The sequence below is a fragment of the Zonotrichia leucophrys genome, chromosome 1, assembly GCF_028769735.1.
Source record: "Zonotrichia leucophrys gambelii isolate GWCS_2022_RI chromosome 1, RI_Zleu_2.0, whole genome shotgun sequence".
Lineage (NCBI taxonomy): Eukaryota > Metazoa > Chordata > Aves > Passeriformes > Passerellidae > Zonotrichia > Zonotrichia leucophrys.
In genome coordinates, this window is record NC_088169.1 from 22,725,131 (window position 1) to 22,741,960 (window position 16,830).

The 16,830-nt window shown below is 40.5% G+C and overlaps 1 protein-coding gene across 2 annotated transcripts in view; it reads left to right on the forward strand.

Moving 5' to 3' along the window:
- Positions 1-4,490: 4,490 nt before the first annotated feature.
- Positions 4,491-16,830, forward strand: part of NLGN4X (neuroligin 4 X-linked) — a 159,550-nt gene continuing 147,210 nt past the window's right edge. Inside the window, exon 1 of one of the 2 annotated variants that reach the window (XM_064708857.1) lies at positions 4,491-4,888. The gene's annotated coding sequence lies outside the window, so the exon portion shown is untranslated. The remainder of the gene's footprint in view (positions 4,889-16,830) is intronic. The other variant, XM_064708867.1, reaches the window with a different exon arrangement.

Sequence of the window (16,830 nt, forward strand, 5' to 3'; positions counted from 1 at the left end):
TGAAAGATTTTGAATTTGAAAATATAGATGGGACTTTTCCGTGTTACAATTTTGTCACTCTGTGTAATTTTCTGTGAAAATAGTTATCAATCAAGTTTCTCTTTCATGAGCAAACCATAAGAGGATAAGCCACATTAGGAAACAAATTTCTTTCTTGAAATTTATTAAGCACCATTTTGGGGCTACTCAACTAGGAGACATTTATTATTTTTCCCAAATCTTAATTTTCTTGGTGTTCGTTTCAAACTAATCTCTGGATTTTTCTTGTTTACTTGGTGGACACGGTGAACTCATTCTATTTGCTTTCAATTTGTTTTATGTCCTGCAGTTTGGCATTCATTTCTTTTGCAGTTCTTATTTGCTTGGGGTCTCACAAAGGACTATGTCTGCTTCATGCTATCACCCTTGTACCCAGGAAGTGAACTCACCCAGTGACCTGAGTATGGGGCTCATTCTGGTCCACTGAAGATAAGCCTTTTGCACCATGAGGCTAGTGAAACATAACATTACAACTGCATAAAGTGTATTAAGACCATTCTGGCTCATCCTTGCACAAAAATAAATTGACACAGTGCAAACTGGAGTAAGAAGACCAAGCAGGAAATAGAGGGGGTAAGGAGTCAATTTCTGTTCATGCAATTGTAGAAACTTCTTGCCCTGCATTAGGTTAGTATTTTCACACACAGAACCAGCAGCTTTGAAAGAGACCTTCAGGATCATCTTCACAGAACCACAGAACATTCTGAGCTGCAAGGGACCCATAAGGATCATCAAACCCTATTGTCAGGTGAATGGCCTGTGCAGGGATTGAGACCTCAAACCTGGCATTATTATCACTCATCTCTAACCAACCAAGCCAATTGCAGGGCTATCCAGGCCCACCATGAACTAGCACCACCACTACACTGCCTAAACCACATCCCCAAGTGCCACATCTCAACACCTCTTAAATACCTCTGGAGACGGCGACTCCACCCTGGGCAACTTTCCCAATGACCAGCTAGTCTTTCAGTGATTTTTTCCCCCTAATATCTAATCTGAACCTCCCCTGGTACAACTTAAGACCATTCTTCTTGTCCTTTCACTTGAGATATGGCAGAAGAGACCAACTCTCGCTCCACTACAATCTTGTTTCAGGTAGAGAGCAATGAAGGTCTCCCCTGCCCTTCTTCTTCTCCAGACTAAATAACCCTACTCCCTCAGTCACTCCTCATAGAACATGTTTTCTAGACCCTTAACCAGCTTCGTTGTCCTTCTGTGGACACACTCCACCACCTCAATGACCTCTTTGAAGTGAGCAACCCAAAACTGAACACAGGATTCAAGGTGTGAACTGATCAGTTCTCAGTATGAGGGATAATCAATTCCCTAGTACTCCTGGCTGTATTCTGAGCAATTCTCAATACACTCTTCCCCAAGGCAGTAGCTGTGCATGGAGCTGTCATAACCAAAGGCTAGGACCCAGCACTTTACCTTATTGAACCTCATACAGCTGATCTTGGCCCATCCATCCATCTTGTCCAGATGCCTCTGCAGAGCCTTCTTACCCTTAAGCAGATCAACATTCCCACCTAACTTGGTGTCACCTACAAACTTACTGAGGATGCATACGATCCCATTATACAAATAATTGATAAAGATATTAAACATGTGTGGCCAAAATTATGAGCCCTGGGGAACACCACTAGTGACGAGCTGCCAGCCATATTTAGTTCCATTTAGTTAATTTTTAATATGAATTGTTTGGAATGAGTAAAAAAACCAAAGAAACAAAATTGAGATGCCCCCCTACACCTCCCTTTCCCTCCCCTCCTCTCTCCTCTCTATTTGGCAGCTAAGCCCCACACAGCCATTCCCTCATTCCCCACTCAGGATGGGGAGAGAGAATCATAAAGATGAAAGGGAGAAACTCGTGACTTGAGGTAAAGACAGTTTAATAGGTAAAGGGAAAGCTGCACATGCAAGCAAAGCAAAACAAGCAATTCACTCACCACTTCCCATGGGCAGGCAGGTGTTCAGTCAGCAAAGCCAGGCTTCATCACGCATAGTGGTGACTTTGGAAGACAAACACTCTTAATGTCCTCCCCTTCCTTTTTCTTTCCCCCCAATTTATTTGCTGAGCATGATGCCATACAATGTGGGAAATCCCTCTGGTGAGTTGGGATCAGCACATTGCTCTGTCCTCTCTCAACTCCTTGTGTACCCCCAGCCTGCTCCCTGGCAGGGTGGGATAAGGAGCAGAGAAGACCTTGATGCTGTGCAAGTGCTGCTCAGCAATAACTAAAACATCCCTGTGCTATCAACATTTTTTCCAGCACAAAACTAAATCATAGCCCTGTACTATGAACAAATTAACTCTTTCCCCGACAAAACCAGCAAAACAAGTAAAGCTGGGTTAATACTGGAATACAATGTGACCTTGTAGGAAGTGATGGTGTTGTATAGCAAGTGGAATTCTCCTCTCTGAATGAGTGCTCCTGGACTCCTGCTTGGAGTTAAAAATTGCTGCAGATGAGCCACAGATTCCAATTGTACATTTAGCTTTTGAAAGTTGCAAGAGGAGAAAAGTACATTCTGCTGTTCTGACCAAATGCCTTTTACTTATATACTTTGATCACAAATTTGTGCACAATCTATGGAAAGTTTAGTTTTATTGCCATGCTTTACAATATTTAAGTCATAGTAGCAAATATTAATTGCAAACATTACAGATGATCCTTTGGTAACCTGTAACAAATTGCCTCCTCATAGTACAACACAGGTGGAAGATCATTATTCAGATTAACTAGCACACACTTTAATATCCTCCAAATTAATCTTATAAAATGCGTGACATATTCATCAAAATAAAGACTGTCCTGCAAAATTTGGGACAGATGGCAGTGCAAGATGACATCTTTTCTAAATGTGTCAAAATATTCACTCATTCAAGAAATATGATTGGTTGCACATTGTGGGTACATTATTAAAATAACAAAAGCAGTAAAATTCACTTGCATGAACACCTGCTGCTAGAGTGACTTAATATAAGTAAGTCAAAACATAAAATTAAGTAATGTAAATATAATTACTTCACTGACAAATAAGTTAACAGTGGCTATTGCAATTCTTAAAACGTTTTAAGTGAGTGAATTACACCTGTATTTAGATTTACAACATTTAAAACCAAAACATACATTCCTAAGTGACACTTAAGGAAGTATCCTTCATTCCATATAGCAAAATATAAGAACAGACACACAACAGGCTTACTAGTTGTCTGCTAGATCAGATGGTATATATTCCTTTACCACTTGAAACAGCAGAGTATAGAAGTGATTGATAAGCCAAATATCACAGACAATTTAGATTTGAGAATTCAATGCACTATCTGTTCTCTACTGAGGATCTGACATGGGGGCAGAAACAAAGATTCTAGAAAAGAAGAGCTGCAGATTTTTTTTCTTCAGAATAGAAAAATCTCAAAAACCCTGCTTATGAAATCTAATACAACTCTTGTGGAAGGAAATCTCATAAAGGTATGAATATGATTTTGTTTCAAATGATGGCAAGATATTCAAGACCTCCTTATTTTGTTCTCTGCTCTGTCCTCAGTGAAATCAAGCAATGCTCACCTGTTCTTAATGTGAGGTCTTGCACTCTGGATGGTGCAAGTGCTGTTATTAAACTGGTTAAGTGAACATGCTGTAGAGTGAAACAAGGTGTACCTGTGGAGGCCTAAGAACATTTGCTACACCACCCTGCACCATCCTGGGAAAATATGGCAGAAATGAACCAGAGACCCTGTGTTGTAGCATGTGGCAACAACCACAGGGCCCCCACCTGACCATCACTTAGCTTAGTGCCTAGCTAACTAAAATATGAACATCAAATAACTGGTCTTATGAAAAAAAAAAAAAAAAAGGGAAATCTGTTTAAAATGATTGGGCACAGGGCAAATGACTGCTTTGCTGTTTTGTTTTTGGTTTTTTTTTTTTTGTTTTTTGTTTTTTGTTTTTTTTTTTTCTGGGGGCATGGGGAACAGGAACAAAATGCTTCATTGCTTGGTGTACAATTATACTGTCAGCTCCACGAAAACGCAGGTGGGTGAGTATGGTAACAACAGGCTGGCACTGTAGAAACTGCCACTGTAAAGGGTTAACAAAGACTGCACTTGCTGTACATGACCACGGAGCAGGGAGATCGGCAGTGTGAATTGTGTGATCCCCCCGAACACACACACACACACACACACAGGGATGGGGACACCTTCCCCGCTCGGTGTGCGCGGTGCCCACCTGTGCAGCCCGCGGTGCCCGGCGCGGCTCCGCGCGGGGATGCGCCGCTCCTCCGCGGGGGGCTGTGGATGGAGATGCGGTTTCTGTAGCGCTGGGCTGGCTGCGGGGAGCCATTGGCTGGCGGCTTTGTGAATTTCATTCAGTTTGGTCCAATAGCGGGAGGAGAGCGCCTGGTACAGCCTGGACCTCTCCCCCCCTCCTCTCTGCCCCCCCCATCTCCCTCTCTCTCCCAGCTCGCCTTGCCTTGCAGATCAGTCTCTCCGCGGCTCGGTCTTTCTGCATAGGCAATCACAGCTCCTACTTGCAGACTCAACTCTCCCTCTCGCACTGATTGCAATGAATTTTCTGCCTGAATGTAGGTCGCTTACAACCGAGAACACGAGTTTCCTTCAAATCCACTGTTGTTGTCTTTCTTCTTGTTATTTTTAATTTTTCCCCCCTTTCGTGGTCGTTGCATTCCTTTGGAGAAGCCAATCGCTTTGGATTCCAAAAAGGGGAGCAGGAACCGTATGTGAATAATCCTGGCTGCATGATAGCCCGAGAGGATTTCCTGAAAGATTCTGGCTGTGTAAAAAAGACCCCTATGCTTCTTCAGCTATCCCAGTGTTAAGGTAGGAGTACCGGATTTGCAGTTTTGAGTGTTCATTTTTTTTTTCCTATGTTTTTTTCTGTTCCCCCCCCCTTTTTTTTTTTTTTCTCGGCGAGGGTGGGGGAAGAGAGGGAGAGGTGTTGCAGTTGGTACTCTGGCAAAGGGCGAGCAGTTTGCTGCAGTCGTCTGTGCTTTTACTTTTCCCATCATGATAAAGCGATACTTTCTTTTTGACATTTCCACCATCATACGCGATCTTCTTGTCACATATGCATATTTATGCAAATTTATTTCTTTTTTACCCACTTCGGTCTCGTCCCTTATATCTCCCTTGCACCATAATTTGTTTGGAGGCATTTTGCTGCAATCAGCTATTTGGAAAGGCTCTGAGGTTCTGTGTGAGATGTTTACAAAGTAGCTTTGCTTTACAGGGAAATAAACAGAAGAGTGTGGAGGAGAGGAGGGAAAAATATCTGCAGTACAGGCAGAGAAAGAAAGAGCGAAGCCACAGTTTCTTGCAAGCGCGAAGAGGGGCAGGAGCGGTACCTCATGCTCTGTGCCTGTGGTTTTCAGGAAACACAAAACCAACACGTAGGGTTTTGGCTAACCACTTTCCTTGCCACCACCACAGCCAGGAAAAAGCAAAAAGGGACAGGGACGGGGACGCGCGGGGGGGACAAGGGAGGCGGCTGCTCAGAGGAAATCTTGGATCTTCTGGGATTAAGCGGTTCACCCGCTTTCGCTTAAGCTATTCCGTGGTGGGTTGCCTTTCTTCCCCCTTCCCCCCATTCCCCCCCCCCCCCCCCCCCCCGATTTCTTTTCTCCTTCTCCTCTCTTCCCTCTCTTCTTTTTCTTTCTTTATTTCCCTTCCGGGCACGGGTAAAATGCCCGCTTTTGTGATGGGCATGGGCTTCCGCACGTGATGGAGCGGGGACTGGCACTGGGGAGAGCCAGCGTGCGCGGACCGGTGGCGGGGGGGCGGGGGGGAAAGAAAAGGAGAAAAAAAAGAGACAAGCACCGCCACCGCTCACCCCCCCTACACGCACACTCCTCCCCAGCTCGGCAGTAAATCGGCTTCTCCGCAAAGCTGGGGCGGGGGCGGGCGAGGCGGGGGCTGGCGGCGCGAGGCGCCTCCGCGGCCGCCGCGCTTTGCCCCTTCCCCGCGGGAGAGGCCGCCGGCAGCCCCGCACCGCCCCGGGCAGCGGGGGCGGCCCCGCCGCAGCCGCCCTGACGGACGGGGCCCGAGCGGCCGCCGCTCCGCCCGCCCGCCCCCGCACGCATCTCGCGGGCGCGCAGGGTCGGGGCGGGCAGGGCGCGTCCCGCGCAGCCGCTGCGGAAGGGTGCGGGACGCGGGCAGCGGGCGCGGATCGAGGCGGGTGTCCCGCCGTCGTGCCCGGAGCGGGGCTAAGAATAGATGGCGTCGCGGCCGGGAAACTTGGCCGGTTCGGGCGCGCGGCGTGGGCGGGGGGCAGAGAAGTTTGCGGGGGCCGTGGCGGCAGAGGCGGGGCGCGGCCGCCAGGTGGCGGTGCGGGCCCTTGCAGCCGCGCGCCCGCCGCCCCCCGCGCCGCAGCGCCGCGCGCCCCGCCGCGGGGCCGTCCCGCGCGCGCCGGGCCCGGGCCTGGGGGCGCTCCTGGGGCCGGGGCGGGCCCGGAACCCCCTGAGGGAGGCACCGCCCGCGCCCGGCCCGCAGCCCGCAGCGACCGGCGGCACCTGAGCCGCGGGTCGGGGTGCCCGTGCCCCGTGTCCGTCTGCAGCCGCCGGGGGCTGCTGCCCGCCGTGGGGATGGCCGAAACGCACGGCCGAGTTCGGATGTTTGGTACTGGGGGAGAAAGCAACGCCGCCACCAAAACCCAAAATATACCCCCCAAAACCACCCTTGAAAACATCCCTTTAGCCTGATGTTTGATCAGTTGTGAAAGCAAGCACTGATAAAATCCCAGTTTGGTTTTAAATTAATAACGTTAAGGACATACATGCATGTGTTTAGGAGATTAGAATTCAGAGCTTAATTGGAGGAATTTACAGTTACACCAAAATGGAAATCCCTGCTGTTCTTCTCTTCCTAAAACATAAATACATCTGCTAATGCAGATCTCGTGTATTAAAGGGTAATATTTTTTCCCCATATCATGTGGAAAAAAATTTGTATTAGATATATAAATCCTCAGCACTAAAGAAATAAACTATTTGTCACCTTAAGGAGCAATTATTTCAACTAATTTCAATTCCTAGCTAAGAACACTGCTTTGCATTGTAAAAGTGAACCGGTTTAATACATCAAATGAACTCTGCATTTTGTTTTCATTTTACTTACTTTATATCCTATCTATTAATATCTGTGTAGGCTTCTGTATAGGTAGCCTTTATATGGATATGCATTAAGGCAGGAAATTCCAAGTATTTTTTGCTTATATTGCTGAGTAGAGGATTGCATGCATTGTCTTATGAATCATATTCCAATGAATCATTAAGGTTTGAGAACCATTAAAATATGTCACGCAGTTTCTGGTTACTCAAAACAGCAATGCCTATGGTGGCATGTAATTTTCTCAGAATAATAGAAAAAGAAATTTAATTTTGACATGATATTTATAATCATGAAATTATTAGTCTTTTGTATATAAATACTGCTATTATTACCCCTTCTCTCTTTTCTATTCATATGCCAGTGTATTGTATAGATCCAATTTTTTTTGGTGGGTGGTGTGCAAGTGCAACCTATTAAGCTGTACCAAATACTAAAACTGAAATTCACTTTGACATCCGAAACATCTTGGTCTTATATTCAATGAAAAATTAAAAAAACCAAATTCAAATTAGCTCTGAATTAGCTTGTTCCTCTTGAGATGCAAGCTAATTCAGAGCTAATTTGAATTTTTTTTTTTTTTTAATTTTTCATTGAATGTAATAGCCCTCAGTTTTGATCTCTACTGGAATACATTCATATAGATAAGAAAATACATTCTCCTTCTGCATTTCTGGAGGGAGTGATTACTCACCCACTATTGTTTTAAAATGCGGCGCTGTATCAATGTAGACTGTAAATTCAAAAATTCCCAATGTTTTTTTTCTTGATCAGCAAAGCAGAGTGATCAGTGTCATTTCTTTTAAAGTCATCACAATGCGAGCAAACAAAAGCAAGCCTCATAGCAGGAATGGAACAGGCCAACTGGATTAAATTAGGACAAGTGATAAAACTGGGAGGTTTACTGGAGATGCTGTGCTAGCCTGTATCTTTTGTAATCTTCCAAATACTTTATCTTTAGCTAATCCCATGTTCTTGGGCGGATCATTCACCTGAAAATGTTTACATTTGATAAAAATGTCAATCCTAATAGCATCCTTCAGCTGAAGACCTGCCATGCAGAGATGAAGGCAAGAGGCAGAAAGAAAACCTATTTAACTGAAGCTTTGTATTAAAAATATTATATAGAAACAAGGATCTGTTTGGCCTTTTTTTTTATTTTTTAAGAAAAGATTGATTCAAGCAGCACTCACTGATTGCTACATAGAGGTTTGCACGTTTGTTTTTGACAGGTTCTCAATACAGCCTCCTCTTGGCCTTTCAAGCACGCACACTGTTATTTGATGGCTGAATCACATAGTGTAAAGAACAGCTCCACCTGGGTAGGACAGGAATAAGCACCGTGCTATAACCAGCATATAATTTAGTCATTCTGTTGCTTGAAGACTTGTCATCAGGATTCAAGATCTCTTCTGCATGAGTAAATTGGTTAGTTTTGTGCACAGAATTACAAGGCTGGGAGTCTTTACAGTAATAAAAATCTAATAAAACGTAAACAAAAGCTCCAAAAATCAATGTAGATATCTCATGTCCAGCTGCAGCTATCCTCTGTCACAGTTCAACTCAGGTACTCTCAATAAATGTTTGTAAAGCATTTATGCTGTGAGCCATTTTGATCCTCACATCTGACAGGGTTATGTACTCGAATGTGTCACCTTTTAATAGTTCTCCACTTCTCATTGTATTTGTTTTACTAGTCCCCAGATTGGATTTGAAGGAAAAATAAAAAAGCACCAATAAAAAACCCCCAAACGCCAATGAGAAAAAGCACTTTTCTGTCTAGTGAAGGAAGAGCAAGTAACAAGTTTTATTGGGAATACTCTTGGAGAAATTTTAGCAATGAGATAAGACCTGATGGTAATAAACTTTTCTCAACTTGGATATAAGGGTAGAGAATAGAAAACTGAAAGATATAATTTACAGAGTGTCGGCAGTGGTTGAATTTAAAAAGTTGAAGGCTATTCTGGAAACATTTCCAGCAGCTCATCCCTCTTTAAGCTCATCCCCCCATGTAAACAAATGGGAATGAATTTTGACATTAAAAATAAGCTGTATATGAAACAGGGTTACTTTGTGGCTTGCATGCATAGCTGATACGAGAGTTTGAATAGAAGCAGCCCCTGTGGAACACTGGCTTATCCTGTGAGATCTGCAGTGGGGCTTTACCAGTGTCACAGCTAATTCAAACCGAATGCATTACCACATGCTGGAACAATCCCTTGCTAGGAATGCTCAGATTTGTACTGTAATAATCTAAAAATAAATTGTAGTCACTGATGTCACAATGTATGATTCTTTCAGCTGTCTTCTGCGCTGAGCCCACACACCACTCATTGTCATAGGATGTATTTCAGTAAGTGTGTACCACTGGCGAGCTTCAGTGGAGGGTTAAGATTTTCCATGCTTCTTGTCTATCTTCTGTTATTTATGTGCTAACTAAGATTTGCAAATTGATGGGGAGGCTGAGGTACTCTTACTGACTCTGCAGTTACTGTTACAATTTCATATATAGTATGAATATAAGTAGAAATTTGTATTTACTTGTGTATGAATTTATTTTGAAATTAATTAGAAATACTTTTGAGATTTAGTTACACAGATCATTAAGACTAAGCCCCTTCAATGTTTCACCATAAAAGATGACACATGAAATAATGCTGTCATGATTTGATGGTAGCAAACTTCCATCTAGCAGTATTTTTCAGATTTGCATCTGTTGAATGCAGCGTTCAAAACGAGATAGACCACTGCTTCTCTGTTCAGACAGTTCAGGGGGAAGACTTTTCCTTTGTCCTCCAGCTGGAGGTAGTCATTGCCAATTAGGAGAGGTCTAGGACAGCCAGGAATGAAAGAGGACAATCATGAATAGGATTTCTGACCCAAAGTGTTAATTGAAGTGGTCTAATGGCTTGATTATTTTGAAAATTGCTGTTACTGTAGTGTCTGTGTGGGCTGCAGTCCCAGTACAGGCCCAGAAGGAAGAGATTTTCAAGCTCTGTAGTAGGGTTGCTGTCAGGTTAATGGTCTTTCCAGGACTGACCGGTGATATTAGTCAGTGCCATCATGTGGTGATCTCGTGATATTGTTGTCAGACATAGCTGGGTTAGTGATCAAGCTTCTTGAAGTGTTAACATCACTTTGGACCCTTAGGGAGAAGATATGCAGTTCAATGCCAACAAGTCTTTCAAAAATCTGTTTAGAGAAATAGCATGGAGAGGGCTCAAATAAATTAGTTATATTTTCTGTAACTGGGTTTCTTCTACAGTTTTAAACTCTGGTAGAAAGTAAATGAACAGACTTCAGTAAATCTCCCGCTTGGTACATACTTTTGCTCCAAAACAAATTTTGCAGAAATTACCTCCAAATATCTATTTGTTCTATTCCAATAAACAATTACTACATTATGCATCACATTTTGACTTCTGATATAGAAAAGCCTTACTTCGTATCCATCCAAATGTTATAAAACCAGAACAAAGCTGATAGCCTCTTTTGGAATACATGTATTTTGAAGCAAAACAGATTTCTGTTGTTTATTCATATATCTTTGTTTTGTACTGATTTTTATGGTACTGATTTTAGACTTATGTTTTGCATAAATCTTATGCTTGGAAGTAGCCATGCCAGTTTTTCTCCTCTTAAATAAAGTTTTTTGCAGACAATACAAAGAACTCTGCAGTTAAAAAGAACAGGGGTTTACTCAACATTTATCAGTAGTTTAATTATACAACTAAGAATTCTTTCTCTGAAAATAAACGTTTTCTTCCCTCCAGCCTTTCTCTTTATTTCTTTACTTACTTTACTCCAACATATATATAATTTATCACTTATATACTACTCATCCATGAAATACCTCTTCTTAGTACTTGTTCATATACAGAACAAATTACCTTGAAATTGTATAACAAATATGTTTATTCTTTGATATATGATTCTACCTTTTCTGATCTATTGTGTCTTCCAGACATATCTTTTCAAATAAACAAAATTAATATATTCTTTTTGCAGAACACCATATAAGACATATGCTCTCTTATGTACAGTACATTTTTACTCATTTTCTTACTGGACATAGCATAAACCATTAACATTAAAAGACCTGTGCCGCAGGACCAAGATAAATGGACCATTGACAGATTAGTGTCATGCAATGAGGTCTGTTGGATTCAGTGTAAAGTTACCTGTTAAGTTCAAGAGGCTTTTGGTCAGATTTGAAAGAAAGTAGTAATTGAATAAAATGGTATGGAGTATTTCCATAGAGCTGGCAATATCATATATAATGCTTAAAATTTTTCTCACAACTTTCCATGAACTTCTGCTAATGAAGTTGCCTTCAAACCTTAGTTTGAAAAATAAAAGAAAGCATAGGCTATGAAAAATAATGCGTCTTCCCTTCCTTGAAGAGCTTGTTATAAGCATGGATGATTATGCACATTAAAAGAGTATGCTAGATGATACAGGACCATGTTTTCTCAACTCATGTTTTATTGGTGACTGTGTTTATAAAGACAAATGGTTATACAGACTTGGTTCCATCTGTGATTTCTTTCTGAAGTTTCTTGTATTTGCTTGTCAAAGGAACTGGGCGTGTGTTAGATGGAGTATTCACATCCAGTCTGTTCACCTTTCAATTCAGTTATCTCATTAGTTGTGGTGGTGCTCAAGTTCTTGCCAACTCTCCAAACTAGCATTTTAACACTGGCAAATAATTCTCCTGGATTATTGTTGCAATGTTTTTGGATCATAGATTTCAGTATCATTTTATAGGTGATTTGTGACAAAAAAGGGGGCAAAAATCCTCTCCTGGATATGTAAGAAGAGGTGAGGCCCATGTAAATCTTTGGTACATCTGCCATTGCAAAAAATCTCTGACATTTTTTAATTGGTAGAAATGTATCTCGGTTTCATGGGATGTCTTAGGCAAATAATGGAAAATTATAGCAACGACTAGAGGAAGTAGCTAGTGAGTTGGTGCTGTGTGAAATGTACTCTTCACCCAAGCTTTAGTGCAGAAGGTCCAATGCAGCTCTTCAGGGAAGCATTCATCAATCAGTGTTTCTTCTCAGTCAGACACGTGGTCACTGATTGGTATTCTATAGTTTCCCAATCCAAATATATCTCTACCAATAATGTAATTTGTATTATGTCTGCCTCCTGCATTTTATATGATCTACATGAAAGCAAATATAAGTTCTCGGTACACAATGGCATGAGGGGAAGTAGAACTTCCTGCAAATTATACACAGCTGGACAGATGAGCTGTGGTGCCTGAGGCTGTGAATTTGTATTAACACAGCCAGCAGTAGGTCTGCTTCCTGAATTAGAAATGTTCAGTGTGTGTAGTTTTCAAATGTGCAGGTGGTGAATTTGGGGACAGATGATGTAGATCCAGTGGTTTTTACAGATTAAATAATAGCAGTTGGCATAACTGGAAATTAGTCATGGAGCTGGATAAGAGCTAGCATGTTAATTTCATGCTCATTGTGATAATATTTCATTTAGTTCAGGTACAAAAGTTGCAATGCAGGTGGACTTACTGCTTAAATCTAAAGAGTCCAACACTTATTAAGAAAATACATTGCTTTGTTTAATCCTACATTTATTATGTCTTTCTTTTTGTCAAGATCTTGTAGTTAAGTGTGAATTACAGTTTTTGAAGACAAATGCTTCTTGTTTCTATTGGTTTGATGTCATCTTTACATAGAGATGTTTTGAATACCTCACATTAGGAATATAGAATGCAGGCCACCTGGCACTTATTTAAAAAAAACAAAAAGTCAATTAGAAGAGCCAGTAAGCTTTTTATACTGTTGTACTGTGAAAGGCATGCTACACTGATTTATCTGCCCTGATCTGGTACAGGGGTGTGATGTTACTGAAACACAGGGGATTAATGGTGTAGTTAGCATGTGCCATTACTCTTACACAAAGTTGTTATGGTCATAGAGAGGCATTGAAGCAGAGCAAAGGTTCCTCTCTAGAAGAGTTAGCTGACCATCTCTTATGCTGTAGAGTAGCAAATACATATTTATCCTTGTAACTTTCAATCTGTATTTTCTTTTTCCTGTTAGCTTTGGAAATAAGATGTGCTAGTGAATTTTCCTCTTGTCCAAATCTGTCTTGTCTATAAAAGTTGTAGCTTGAGAAAACTGAAATTAGAGCATGTAGTTAGAATATTTTATTTTCTCTTTCTTCTTTTTCTGCAAGTTTTAGTTGTTTTTGTTTGTTTTTCTTTTTCTGTAACTTTTTAATTTGCTTTCCCAGAGCCTGTGAAATGTTTTCCACTCATGACATAATAAAGGTGTAATACTGGTCAATATGATGACCAATACAGTGGAAACTCCATTAAATCTTGGGTGTTTTGCATTAGCAGTTCTCTTATGCTGAGTTTGAGTGTCTTTTTGTGAAGGATTTCTTGTTCTGGCAATGAAAATTACATTAGCTATGTAGAAGCCACATTAGCAATGCTGTAGAAAGGACAGGAAATGGGAGCAGTTGTTACAGTGCCAGTGTGTTGAATTCTCTTAGCTACTAAATACATAAGATTGGAAAGCTAAATAAGCTTTGCATTTTGTATATAAGGAAATGATCACTGGATAATAACACTTCACAGAAGCATCCTTCTGTGGTAGATTTCATTTTCTGTTTGCCCCTGGAGAATGGTCATTTGGTGAGGCTTAATACTTCATTGCTTCCTGAAACCAGTTAGAGCTAGTTTATTCAAGGGGAAACAAAATGTGTATATAGGAGAAGATATTGTTTGGAGCCTGAGACATCAATAAAGATGATGGAGAAATGGGAGTTCCATTTTGGGAGACAATTAATGGGTTTCTTAACAGCAGTGATAGCACTTGTAACACCACTTCTAGCTCTTAAGGCCTGAAAGCTAAGCATTAAGCATATTCATGTCTAAGATGAGGAGATTGCATATTCCAGTTCTTACTTTCTCTGTGAAAGATGAGGATGCTTCCTAAATGACCTAACCCCTCCCTCTCTTACTCATCATCCCCAGCATGTTGGGGTTTTTTTCCTTCTCTTGCCTATTTCTGCCTCAAGAGGCTCATCCTAGTCAGTCTGTTAACAAGCAGAGTTGCAGACAGATGACCGGTTTTAAAGGAAGGTTAACATGATCAACTTCCACAGAAAAAGAACATGATGGCACACAGGGGTAGTAGACACACAAGAGCATAGAATGTATAGTAGTAGGAGGAGTGGCAGTTCACATACTGTGTTCTGGAGAAATTAAACCAGCAGGATATAAATCAAGTTGGATTTACAACAGGAGCTGATGCTTCAGAACATGAGGGTTTGATTTAATTTGAGGGGGTACAATGTACCTTGACCTTACTGGTAAAGGTAAAAGTACAAGTATTAATATCATCATCCCTCTGTAGAAAACCAAATTGTACACTTTGAAATTGAGTCTGTTTTTTTCTGAATAATATTTTAATATTTTTTGTCCTAATAAAGTATTTATATAAAGTAGGTATTGGTATAATCACTGAATATATTTTTAGTTAGGAATGTTTGCTTGTATGGTTTTTTTGTTTAAGCTGTTTGTCCAAAGAATCATGAAAAGTCATCTTTTTTGCTTCATGTCAAATACTTGGATTTTTGGAGTGTTGGATTGTTTTTTGAGGTTTTTTGCGGGAGGTTGGGGTGGGTTTGTTCGTTTTTAGGGGTTTTTTTTTGTTGCTGTTGGTTTGGTTTTGTTTTTTTTTTTTTTTTTGGTTGGTTGGTTGGTTGGTTGGTGTTTTTTTTTTTTTTTTTGTCGTTTAGTTTTGCAGCAAAGTGCATGAAGAACGTGAAGAAATTTACCTGGGATTATATAAAGGCAGGCTTAACAAACTGTGGGTTTTAATGGTTCTGTCACTGGTACATGGGGGTGAAGGAAAGAACATTAGAGTAAAATGTGCCTTCGTCCTACTCATGTACATCACTTAAAGATATTAATGTAATAGTTCAAAAAGACCATGCAGGTGCTGCTTTACCATTATTTTACATCTAGTTATATTCCATAGTTACAAAACTTTTTTTCTGTTCACATTTTAAAATAGAATTTATATACTTTCCTTAGCTCAAAATTTGCTAAGAAATAAAGCAGACAGAAGAAAGCAATTTTTCTTCAGAGGTTGAAGAGTGCTAGCCTTTCATGTTCTTAACAAGCAACCTTCCCCTATTTATATAAATGGACATATTGCATACAACAGCAATTTTTCTTTGCTTGCTGTGAACTGTATAGTTAAAAGATTGCAAGCATGACTAAGATCTCATTAACACTGTTTTTGCATTGGTTTATACTGTTGCCTTCAATGACACTGTGCCTAATATCTGAGTGTCTGGAAGTATTTGGTGTTTAAAAAAGGATAGTCCGGTTCCAGGATTTCCCCCTCTTTTTGCAGCTAATATCCCATCATTTAATGTATTGATTTGGAAGAGGACTCTTTTCAGCTAAGAAGGACTTGTTCTTTGTGGAGTAAATTGTTTACCAGCCAGTTATATGTGTTTGCCTTAGCGAATCTGAGTGAAATGGTCCATCACAAATTCATGTAACTGCATTAACCTTCTTGACATTGTGACTCTGAAAAGCTAAGATGAGGATAGAGGTGAATGACAGGAAGTGGTGGAAATGAACATGATGCACATTTTACTGAATAGGCTTAGAAGTTAAGTGGTTTTTAGAGATAAATTTATCTTTTAAATTTATTTGTCCCATTTAGATGATTCTTGTTAAACAGGAAGAGTATGTTTTATCAGAGTTTTAGTTCTTAATCCACACTAATTTTTAGTATGTACTCAGATTTTATATTTAGACAGGCAGAAGTTCCAGGTACAGATGGGAGAAAATAGATTGAAAAAACTTAATCACAACATTTTTTATTACTTTACACCAATTTCTTTTTTCGCTCTGACATGTACTAGGACTGATTATTTATAGTACAAACTTTCTATGAATAAATAAGCACTGAATTTTCTATAAGAAGATATCTCAGACTAGAAATAGTTTTCTAGAGAAGATTAATAAAAATATGCCTGAGGAATTCAACTTTCTAGAACAATATATCGCCTTTATTTGCAAAACCAAAGAAAATATTCCACCAAAAAAAAATGGATGAAGAATATAGATTTTGCTAGATTGTTACATGTTGTCTAGTCTTTCAAATATCTTGAGAATAGTTTGGGGAAGGGAGAAAAGAAACAAAGGAATGAAGTTTTGATATATTTTTGTTTCTTTTTTCTTTCTTTGTTTAGATTTTATTTGGGTAATGTACTGCATAAGGAAAAATGGATTTCAGATATCTAGATTGATAACCTGCAATACTGCTCAATCTTACTTCAGAAATACATAAAATGGCCACTTTAGGGAAGGAGAGGAGAAGGTGAAGACTTGCATGTAGCCCAAATACAGAATCAGAATATAGCTCCAGCACTCAGACTGGGAAACGCTTCTGGGTTCTCTGACCTGCATCTTACGGAAGTCGTGCTAAGAATCACTCTTGCTTATGCATCCTGATTTTGAAAGGAGTAAGTTCATGGAATGCCATGATACGGCATGTACAGAACAACCAGGGGATCAGGCACAGCCAGCATGGGTTTAAGAAATGTAAGTCCTGACAAATGTGGTCTTCTTTGATGACCAAGTTACCTGCCTAGTGGAT